The sequence below is a fragment of the Leptonychotes weddellii genome, chromosome 2 (genome assembly GCF_054177405.1).
Source record: "Leptonychotes weddellii isolate Sample4059 chromosome 2, ASM5417740v2, whole genome shotgun sequence".
Classification (NCBI taxonomy): Eukaryota; Metazoa; Chordata; class Mammalia; order Carnivora; family Phocidae; genus Leptonychotes; species Leptonychotes weddellii.
In genome coordinates, this window is record NC_138370.1 from 61660313 (window position 1) to 61672578 (window position 12266).

The 12266-nt window shown below is 34.6% G+C and overlaps 1 protein-coding gene across 3 annotated transcripts in view; it reads right to left on the reverse strand.

Moving 5' to 3' along the window:
* The window catches only part of LRAT (lecithin retinol acyltransferase), a 51270-nt gene extending 46049 nt beyond the window's left edge, over positions 1 to 5221 (reverse strand). The window contains exons 1-2 of one of the 3 annotated variants that reach the window (XM_081811671.1): positions 5091 to 5221; positions 3715 to 3804 (exon numbers count right to left, since the gene is read on the reverse strand). The gene's annotated coding sequence lies outside the window, so the exon portion shown is untranslated. The other 2 variants (XM_081811678.1, XM_081811665.1) reach the window with 2 other exon arrangements.
* Positions 5222 to 12266: the final 7045 nt, after the last annotated feature.

Genomic DNA, 12266 nt, shown 5'->3' on the forward strand with positions numbered 1-12266 from the left:
CTCTTTGATTTCTCTTTCTGCTGCTTCATTATTGGTGTATAGAAATGGAACGGATTTCATTACGTTGATTTTGTATCCTGTGACTGTTGAACTTACATATCAGTTCTAGCAATTTTTTTGTGAAGTCTTTCAGTTTTCTACATAGAGTATCATGTCATCTACGAATAGTGAAATTTTGACTTCTTCCTTACCAATTTGGATGGCTTTTATTTCTTTTTGTTGTCTGATTGGTGAAGCTAGGACTTGCAGTACTATGCTAAATAACAATGATAAGAGATGACATCCCTGTCTTGCTCTTGACTGTAAAGGAAAAGCTCTTAGTTTCTCCCTATTGAGGATGATATTAGCTGTGGGTCTTTTGTATATGGCCTTTATGATGTTGAGGTATGCTCCCTCTATCCTTACTTTGTTGAGGGTTTTTATCAAGAATGGATGCTGCACTTTGTCATATGCTTTTTCTGCAATCTACTGAGAGGATCATATATGGTTCTTATCCTTTCTTTTATTAATATGGTGTATCACATTGATTGATTTGCAAATATTAAACCACCCTTGCAGCCCAGGAATAAATTCCACTTGATTGTGGTGAATAATTCTTTTAATGTACTGTTGGATTCGATTTGCCAGTATCTTGTTGAGAATTTTTGCATCCATGTCCATCAGGGATATTGGCCTATAATTCTCCTTTTTTTTTTTTTTTTAAGATTTTTATTTATTTATTTGACAGATAGAGAGCACAAATAGGCAGAGTGGCAGGCAGAGGGAGAGGGAGAAGCAGGCTCTCCGCTGAGCAGGGAGTCGGATGCGGGGCTCGATCCCAGGACCCCAGGATCATGACCTGAGCCGAATGCAGCCGCTTAACCGACTGAGCCACCCAGGCACCCCTATAATTCTCCTTTTTAGTGGGGTCTTCATCTAGTTTTGGGATCAAGGTAATCCTAGCCTTGTAGAATGAGTTTGGAAGTTTTCCTTCCATTTCTATTTTTTGGAACAGTTCGAGAAGAATAGGTATTAGTTCTTTAAGTGTTTGGTAGAATTCCCCTGGGAAGCCATTTAGTCCTAGATTTTTGTTTGTTGGGAGATTTTTGATTACTGCTTCAGTTTCTTTGCTGGGTATGGGTCTTTTCAAATTTTCTATTTCTTTCTGTTTCAGTTTTGGTAGTTTATGTTTCTAGGAATTTGTCCATTTCTTCCAATTGCCCAATTTGTTGACACATAATTTTTCATAATATTCTCATAATTGTTTGTATTTCTGTGGTGTTGGTTGTGATCGCTCCTCTTTCATTCGTGATTTTATTTATTTAGGTCCTTTCTCCTTTTCTTTTTGATAAGACTGGCTTATCAGTATTATAAGGGGTTTATCAGTTTTATTAATTCTTTCAAAGAACCAGCTCCTGGTTTCATTGATCTATTCTACTGTGTTTTTTTGTTTGTTTATTTCTGTATCATTTATTTCTGCTCAAATCTTTATTATTTCCCTTTTTCTGCTGGCTTTAGACTTTACTTGCTGTTCCTTTTCTAGTTCCTTTAGGTGTAAGGTTAGGTTGTGTATGTGAAGTTTCAAAGAAGTCTTGCTTCTTGAGGTAGGGCTGTATTACTATATATTTCCCTCTTATGACCACTTTTGTTGCTTCCCAAGGGTTTGGACTGGGCCTATTGTTTTCTTTCTAATAAGATATTTGTGCCATTCTAAATGAGTGTACTTATATAATTGCTAAAAAGTTAAATATCTACAGCCCCAGTTAGCAAATGGGAAGCAGAATATTTCGGATTTTCTTTTTATGATGTTGTGGGAATAATAACTCTTTGTTTAGACTCTAAACCTACACCTCATTTTCATGGGAAACCAAAATTTTATAGACACTCACTAAGGTCAAACAGCATTTAATTTAATGCAGGGAATCATGCAATACAGTTCACCAAGATAAAGGTAAAGAATAACAAAACCAGTAAGACCTCCTTAAAATGAATTAGTAAGAAAACCATTCCAACAAGTGGGGAAAAATATCCTCAATTTTGAATTATCCTTAAAGCAAATTTCGTAAACATACAAAAATTAAAACTGGGCCAAGTAGCACATGGGCAGTTATAAGGTAAACCCTTTGAATATGTAGGAAGTCCTCACTTTGCACATTTCCAATATGCATGAAATTTGGTTACCAAGATTTAGGTGATTAACACCAGTTCCCCAACAACACAGTTCCAATTTCAGTTACCATGATATGTCAACTGGGTATAATTAAATAAGTATTCATTTCACTCACACATGGCAAAGTGTGTAGTTGTGTTGCCTCCTTATCTCCCAGGACGTTATGCAAAAATGGATCCTTGAGAGAATTGGCCAAGAAAGATTAAAGTGTAATAAAGAAACCATAACTGAGAGCAGGGGAAGTAAAATTGAATCAACTGTAAATGGAATTTCAGAACAGAGAGCTGACGGTGAGAAAGTTGACACTGTGGATGTATATGTAGCCAGAGGGGATGAGTGAAGGCAAACATTTCATCATAAATGGAAAAAGTGATTGTGCCTGAAAGATGGAGAAGTCCCAGAGGAAATGATGCCAGCTAAAAGAAAACCTTCACCCAAAAGGCTTTCTCGGAGATATTTCACAACATTTGAAAGTGCAAAGGATAAAATGTTGGAAGCTGCTCCAAACTTAGAGAGGAGCATAACGAGTCAGAGTAGACTTGTGGATTTATTTTAGTTTCCTGAAGCTAAATCTCTAAAAGGCTGAGAACTTTCCAAAGCTGTCCCTCTCTTTCTGATTCAAATATTCTATTCATGACTATTTTCCATGACAATAACTATCTTTTATGTGCTCTTCCTACCTTCCCTAGAGTGTTAGAGCTCCTTCCCTACCGAGGATAAGATCATTTTTCTGAAATGTTCTCTCTCCAGCCTTCCACTTGTACGGGCATATCCTTGATTTATGCAATAATAGACTTTACATTCGCTTGGATCCTCTCATTAAGAAAGAGAAGAGAGACCAAGTGGAATTGTAGGCTCACCATTTTCTCCATGAATCTCAGTTCACAGTAGTCCCGCCCTTTACCCCTGGTTTCCCTTTCCTTGGTTTCCATTACCCACAGTCAACCCCACCATCCAGCAGCAGGTGATTCTCCTTCTGATGTACCTTCAGAAGGTCAATAGTATCTCATGCTACATCACAACGCCTATGTCATTCACCTCAGTTCATCTCATCACATAGCATTTTATCATCTCACACCATCACAAGGGTGAGTACAGTACAGTAAGATTTTTGAGAGACCACATTCACATAACTTTTATTACAGTATAGTGTGATAATTATTCTATTTTATTATTATTATTGTTAATCTCTTACTGTGCCTAATTTATAAGTTAAACTTTCATAGGTATGTAGGTACAGGAAAAAACATAGTATATAAAAGTGTTCAGTACTATTCACAATTTCAGCCATCCAGTGGGGATCTGGGGACTTAAACCCCATGGATAAGGGGGAGACTATTATATTCAGTATTTTTAATGAACTACACCCCCAGCGCTGCCCTGTATGTCACATCCAGTTCTTGCCATGCACTGACCTCAAATAAACCATATTAGTACTTCTTGCCATAATGTCCTACATACTTGTCACGTCATCTTTATAGATACCAAAAAGAAAGAATAAGCAATGAAAAATAGAAAGAACAACAGCTTTGGCAGAAAATAGCAGGTAGAGAAAATGAACATACCTTTTAGGTCATCATCTATCTTGGGTAAACTTGGTGAAGCCAATGTGTCCAGTGTAAAAGTGAGATCTTTGTGAAAGGTTTCAACATGTTCTTCATTAATATGGATGGCAATCCGAAAAACATTTTTAAGCCAGGAAATGAGAAAAAAAAAAGATTTTATGAATAAGAAAGTCTGTACTTATACTTTCATTTAATTGGAATACTAACTGGTCGGTTCTTTATTCCCTTCTTAGAAGCTCTGTTTTTGAAGTTTTTATGGAGCATGGAGCATACTGCTTTGTCATTCCTTAGTAAAGAAAAAACAACAACAACAACAACAAAGAACAAAAACCATATAGCCTTCTTCCAACTTCTCCTCTGTTTCTGGGCAAGCATTTCTCTCTCAGGAGTTCCTGCTTTTGCTTACTGTTGGCGAGGAAGAGAGTGGCAATGAACTTTATCTGGTAGTCTGGGCAGCGTAAGTTGAAGCACGAACAAGTATGGCCTTGCAGCTGACACTGAAATCAAAGACTCTTTGTTTCTTGGGGATTGAAGACTGATTGCTGCCTCATCAGTACAGTCTCCCTGGAAAAGCATTTCCAGCTTCCTCTCCCTGTCTCTGAGAACTGAATCACGTGTGAGGCACACCCTTTCCCAAGAGCCAGGACCTCACAAAGGAGCTTTCTCTGTCAAAAGCAATGTCAGCCTCATTTTTTTTTTAATCAGGGTGTGGCAAATCTGGCTCACATGCCAAGGTACAGTCAACTCGCAATGTGACAGGAAATCTGGAATAGCATGTCTTAAATTGATTTATATGACTGCATTAGTTCATATGATTACACGAGGGTGGAGCCATGCCTTTTTCTTCTTTATTCCTAATGCAGAGCACAGTCAGTGCTGCAACATACAAGCTCTCAGTAAAGGTTGTATTAAACTTAAGAGTTTTACTTATTTGTTGTTTTCCCAGGCTGCCCTTGCAATGACTCTTGATCCTTTTTGTGACCAATGCAAGTGCTATGAGAACTGGAACTGAGTTGCACAGAGTAGGCAGGCAATAAATATCAGTTGGAATGGTATTCTGTATATATTCCAGGATTATTTTATCTTCAAGCTGTTCCATGTAAACAAATGGCACCCTCACTCTCCTCCCATCCTGTCCAGCCTGCTTAAAACTGCTGATTAGTTTTTCTCGCTCAAGGTTACTAAGGCAAAAGTAACTGATTGCAGTATGCCACTGTTTTTTAATATACTGAGGGTTCACAGCTTGCCCATGCTTCCTGCTATTGCAAGTTCTTGGCAAAACCGAGATCTCTGGCAATAGCAGGTTTCACTCATTTTACAAGGTGATCTGGCAAAAATGGATGCAGCCATACTGAATGCTATTCCCACGTACTTACCTACAGGTTTTCATTCAGGGTATGTTCCTTCCAAATGTTAAGAAATACACCAAAGCAGAGGCATTTGAATATTTACTCTGATAAACAATCTTTCAAATATTTCCAGATGGGGACTTCCACTAGCTATGAATCAGCTTATCCATTTCCTTATTTTTTATGACTTCATAGGCCTATGACTAGCAGATTAGTCATCGTGTCTCTTTATTAAGGAGTGAAAAGGAGGCTTTTTAAAATCAAATGATAAATGTGAATTGTAAATCCCTTTTAAAAATTAACTTTATACTCATACCATACATTGGCAGTCCTAGAAACTCCTTATCAATGTGTGATGGCCCAAATTCCCAGTAATTACATAAAAAATCTGCAGACAGCATTGACTGGTGACACTACTCCCTCCTTTTCCATCATGGAACATTCTTTCATTTTCTATGACCAACAAGGCTGGATCATTTTAAGTTTCAATTATATTACGGATAATTGAGAACTTGGCCATATTGCTAAGAATCAGGTTGCCATGAGTACCACCAATGAATTCATCAATGTAAAACCTTATATTGTGCTATTGTATTTTTTTTAAACTCTAAGCAATTGTCTTTTCACAACAGAGGACAATTCAGGAAGATCATGGTCCAGGTGGATTATAAGGGCAAGTCCAGAAACTCCTCCACAGAATATATTTATACTATGGCTTTTGATAAAGATGAAGTGACTGTAAGAAGCTTATTTTGGGGAAGAGTAAGAGTCTCAAAACTTACACTTGGAGTTCAAGAAGAAAGTAGAAAGGGAAAAGAAATTATTCAGACAGGAAAATAATTATTCATCATTTCTGGAAAGAAGGAAAGAACAAATTCTATGATACAAGAGAACCAATGAATCCCAAACAAGGTAAGAAGGAATGGATGGATACGTACCTAGACATAACATGGTGAAACTGTAGAATACCAAAGACAAAAAGAAGCCAGAAAAGAGAAGAGTCATTACCATCAAAGGACTGCCAAACTGACAGCTGATTTTTCAGCAGAAATAGTGGAGTAAAGAAGTGCTACAACTTTCGGCCTAAATAGTCCTCGTAAAATTACCTTTCAGGCACAGGGGAGAAATACAGTCCTTTTTTTAAGACTTTATTTTTTAGGGAAGTTTTAGATTCACAGTAAAATTGAGCAAAAATCCCAGAGGGTTTCTTTTCTTTCTTTTTTTTTTTTAAAGATTTTATTTATTTATTTGACGAGAGAGATAGCAAGAGCAGGAGCCACAAGAAGGGGGAGTGGGAGAGGGACAGGCCTCCTGTAGAGCAGGGAGCCCGATGTGGGGCTCGATCTCAGGACCCTGGGATCATGACCTGAGCCAAAGGCAGATGCTTAAAGACTGAGCCACCCAGGCACCCTAAACCCAGAGAGTTTCTATATATGCTTTACTCCCACACATACACAGCCTTCCCCACTATCAATATCCTGTACTAGAGTGGTACATTTGTTAAAATCTTCAAACCTACATTGACACATCATTATCACCAAAATTCATAGTTCACGTTAGGGTTCACTCTTGGTGTTGTGCATTTTATGGGTTTGGACAAACATATAATGACATGTATCCATCGTTATAGTATTATATATTATTATATATATAGTATTATATAGAATAGTCTTACTGCCCTAAAAATCCTCTGTACTTTGCTTATTCATCCCTACCCCACACGCCTATGAAGCCCTGGCAACCACAGAGCTTTTTCTGTCCCAGTTTTGCCTTTGCCAAATGTCATATACTTGGAATCATACAGTATGTATGGCTTCTTTCACATAGCAATATGCATTTAAGTTTCCTCCATGTCTTTTCATGGCTTATTAGCTCATTTCTTCTTAGCACTGAATATTATTTCATTGTTTGACGTACCATAGTTTATTTATCTATTCACCTATTAAAGGATATCTTGGTTGCTTTCAAGTTTCAGCAACTATGAATAAAAGCTACCATAAATATCTGTGTGCAGGATATTATATGTACATAGGTTTTCAGATCATTTGGGCAAATAATCAAGAAACACAATTGTTGATTCATATGGTAAGAGTATATTTAGTTTGTAAGAAACTGCCAAACTATCTTCTAAAGTGGCTGGTCCATTTTGCATTTCCACCTGCAATGAACGAGAGTTCCTGTTGCAGACATACTCATCAGCATTTAGTGCTGTCAGTTTCTGGATTTTGGCCATTCTAAGAGGTGTGTAGTGGTATCTCATTGTTTTAATTTGCATTTCCCTAATGACACGATATTGAGCATCTTTTCAAAAGCTCATTTGCCATTTATTTATCTTCTTTGGTGAGGTGTCTTTAAGGTCTTTTGGTCATATTTTAACTGGGTTGTTTTATTATTGTTGAGTTTTAATAGTTCATTTTATATTTTGGATAACAATCTAATCAGACAAGTTTTTTGCAAATATTTTCTCTCAGTCTACGGTTTATCTTCCGATTATCTTGACCGTGTCTTTAACAGAAATTTTTAAGTGCAGCTTATCGATTATGTCTTTCATGGACTGTGCCTTTGGTGTTGTATCTAAAAAGTCAACACCATTCCTAAGGTATCTAAGTTTTCTCCTGTTATCTTCTAGGAGTTTTATAGTTTTGTATTTTACATTTAGGTCAATAATCTATTTTGTATTATTTTTTGTGAAGGATATAATGTTTTTCTGTGTTTAGTTCATTTTGTTTGTTTTTTGCATGTGGATATCCAGTTGTTCCAGCACCACTTATTGGAAAGACAATCTTTTCTCCATTGAATTCTTTGCCCCTTTGACAAGGATTAGTTGAGTATATTTGTGTGGGTCTATTTCTGGGCTTTCTATTCTGTTTCACTGATCTGTCTATTCTTTCATCAATATCACACTGTTTTGAATACTGTAGCTTTATAATAAGTCTTGAAGTCCCCAACTTTGTTCTTCTCCTTCAATGTTGCCTTGGCTATTCTGAGTCTTTGGCCTCTCCACTTTAGAATCATTTTGTCTCTATCCACAATATAACTTGCTGGGATTTTGATTGGAACTGTGTTAAATCTATAGAACAAGTTGGGAAGATCTGAGAGCTTGACAATATTGAGTCTTCTTAACCATCAACTAGAATAGCTCTCCATTTATTTAGCTTTGATTTCTTTCTTCAGACTTTTATACTTTTCCTTGTATATATTTTTTTACAAAATTTCGTATTTTAGTTTGTTAGATTTATACTTGAGTACTTAACTTTTTTTTTGCATGCTAATGTAAATGATGATTTTTGTTTGTTTGTTTCTTTGTTTTTTCAAATTCCAGTTGTTCATTGCTGGCAGAGAGGAAGGTAATTGGCTTTTTATATTAACCTTGTATCCTGCAATCTTGCTATAAATGCTTATTAGTTTCAGGAGTTTTTTTGTTGATTCTTTTAGATTCTCTATATAGCCAATCATCTCATCTGTGAACAAAAACAATTTTATTTCAATTTCCCCAAACTGTATACCTTTTATTTCCTTTTCTTGCATTAGCTAGGACTTTCATTATGATATTAAAAAGAAGTGCTGAATCGTGACATCCTTGCCTTGTTCTTGATCTTAGCGAAAAAGCTTCTAGTTTCTTATAATTACACTTTTTTTAGGGATAAAAACTCAGATTGCCACCAACAGTCTGCACCAAAAATTTTTTAATAAAAGTTTTAATGAGCTTTTTAATGCAAGTTATTTTATGCCCTAAATGAAAGGATTGGTTAATTTTGTTTTGGTTTATGCATCTTTGTTTTACTTATCTTGCTCCCTTACTGAAACTTGGTGGTGGTAGCTGAAATAGTTCATTCATTCTTGGATGCTTATGTGTTTTCTTATTTTTTATTTTTATTTTATTTTAATTTTTTAAAGATTTTATTTATTTTTATTATTTGAGACAGAGAGAGTGAGAGAGAGCACAAGCAGAGGGCAGAGGGAGAAGCAGACTCCCCATTGAACAGGGAGCCCTATGTGGGACTCGATCCGGACTCCGGGATCATGACCTGAACCAAAGACAGATGCTTAACCAACTAAGCCACCCAGGTGCTCATGTGCTTTTTTTTTTTTAAATAGTACTTTATTGAATAATTTACATATAGTAAAATGTGCAAATATTAAGTGTACAGTTTAATGACTCTACATACACATATGTGTGTGTGTATCCTTATATCCATGTGACCACTTCCTATATCAAGATATTTCCACGACCTCAAAGAGTCCCCTTGTGACTTTCCAGTCAATAGCAACTCCCATACCTCTCCTTTGTGGTTAATCATTATTTTTGATTTCTCTCACCATAAGTTGGTTTTGCCTATTCCTGAATTTTACATAAGCAGCATAATATAGTATATCCTTGTTTGTCCCTGTCTTCTTATTACATTATTGAGAGCTACATGAGGAAGAAAAATGATCCCAGAAGGATGGCCTAAGGTGGAAAAATTAATGAACCAAGCAAATGTAAACATGTGTAAATCTGAAAAAAACCTGTGTGAAATAATAATACTTATTTTGAATCCGTGGGGTTAAAAAAAAGTTAGAACCACAATAGCACATGTGGGGTGACCAACTAACTCATCCTTGTTTGCCTTGGAGTTTTTTGATTTTAAAACTGAAAGTCTTATAAACAGGAATACCTGCAATCCTGGGCAAAACAGGGATGTTGGTCACCTAAATATTTCAGGAAGGGCGACTGGAAATAAAGCATTGTAGGGTCCTTATATTGTAAGGAAAGGTGAAGATCTAGATTAATTCTCACTTGTTAAGATGTACATTAAGTTTCTAGAAGTAATCATAAAAAACATAGAAAGGTGTGTAAGTTTCAAAATGGTGATGAGAATAAATGAAATGAATATGTTTACAAAAAAAAAATCAATAAAAACATCCAGTTAACTCAAAAGAGGACAAGCAGGGAGAAAAAGAGAAACAGAAAAGGTAGGACAAACAGAAAGCCAAAATAGATAAAAATAAATCAGAATATATTGATAAACATATGTAAATTGACTACTGTAATTAAAAGACAAATGTTGTCACCTGGAATCAAACAAACAAGCATACAGATTCAGTTGTTTACAATAGCCACATCTAAAACATATTGAGGCAAAGCAAAAGTATTAAAAAATATATCTACCAAATCAATAGTAATAAAAAGTTAGGTAATGTAGATATATTAGTACTAACAAAATATACCTAATAGAAAAAAGCATCACCAGATACAAAAATAAAATTTCTGCATAGTGACAAAAGGTTAAAAGCACAAGTTTGGAACATGTGCATTTAATAACATAACTTCAAAATGTAGAGAGAAAAACTAAAATAACTATAACAAGAAATTGAAAAATCTACCATTATGATACTGTAATACAGTCTTTTAGCAAACAGCTCAAACAGCCAAAAGCAAAAAAAAAAAAAAAGTCATTTGGAATACATATATCAGCAAGCTTGACTTTGGAATGTATGTGTGTGTGTGTGTGTGTGTGTGTATGTATACACACTTGCCAATTAGAGAACACACACATATATTTCTGTACTTGCCGTTAGAGAATACATATTGTTTTCAAGCATATAAGAAATATCTAGGAGACTAACCACATACTAAGCTATAAAGTCAATATCAACAAATTAAAAAAAAACAGTATTGTTTATTATCCCTTTATCATAATATAATTAGGTTAGAAAGTAATAACAAAATGATAAGTAGAAAACCACATATATTTGGAAATTTTAAAGTATAATAAATATCTAAATAGCTCATGAGTAAAAAAGGAGCATAAAAGAATTTTAAAAAATAATAAAACAAAATTTCAAATCATGTAGAACGTTCGTATTGTGGCACTTAGAGAGATATTTATAGCCCTAATTACTTATATAAAGAAAGAAAAAAGATTGAAAATTAATGAGCTAAGCACTCAGCATAAGAAGTTAGGAAAAGATCAGCAAAACAGACACAAAGTAGAAGTAATAAAGGCAAGAGCAGAAATTAATGAAATAAAGTAAATGTACAGTAGAGTAAATAAGAAACCCAGGTATTGGTTTTTGAATGAAAAATAATAATGAGAAAACTTTAGCAAGGTTAGATCATGACAAAAATGCAGAAAGGACAAACGAAATCACAACAAAAAGGGGGCACTACTTCAGATGCAAAAGAGATTAAAATATAGAATGATTATGTAATTATTCATTTTTGGTAGTAAACTTGAAAAAATAAAACAACAAGTTGTTAGAAAAAATATAACTAGAAAAACTAATCTAAGAAAAAAATTTAAAAACTGAATCATTATAATGGTTCTGTAACCATTATAGAAATTAAATCAGTAAAATTTTTTCTCACATAGAAAGCACCAGGTACAAATTTTATAAGGTAAGTTCTGTAAGAAGAAAAAGTAATTTTAATCATCTTTCAGAAGATAGAAAAAAGAGAACACACCACAATTAATTTTAGTAAGCTAAAATAATTTGATACCAAAAAATAGTAATTTGATACCAAAACCAAGGAAAATTCTAGATCAATCTCCCTTATGAAAATCAAAAAGAAAATATTCACAAACTAAATTGAGCAACGGACACCATGATCAAGTCGGATTTATTTCAAGAACACAAGGTCGAGTTAATGTTATCACCTTAACAGACCATGAAGAAAGAAAACACAATTATGTCAATATGTTAAGACAATTATGGAGAAAATTACAAAACGTTATTGGAAATGCATTAAAGGAATTCAGATTGAAGTAAGGACTTAAATATGAGAGGCAAAACTTTAAAACTCTTAGAAGGTAATATTGGAGAGTAGATTATCTCAAAACAGATAAGAATTTCTTTAAAAATTCTAGACCATTAAGACATTTTAGAGCAAATCCTAAAGAAAAAAATTTGAGGATGCCCTCCATAATGGCTGCACCAGTTCATACTCCTACTTGCAAGGTATAAAAGTGCCTGTTCTCAGGATATCTTCATCAACACAGCATGCTATCAAACTTTTGGATCTTTGGAGATTTGATTAGCAGAAATCCATATCTCATTGTAGTTTAAAAAATTTTTATGAAGATGCTCAAAAAATTTGGTGACATGAACTACATTAAAATGAATAATTCTGTTCATTAATAAATCCCATAAAGCTATAACTAGGGCAGAAATTATATGTGATGTATATACCTGGCAAAGGATTAGTTTACATAGTATATG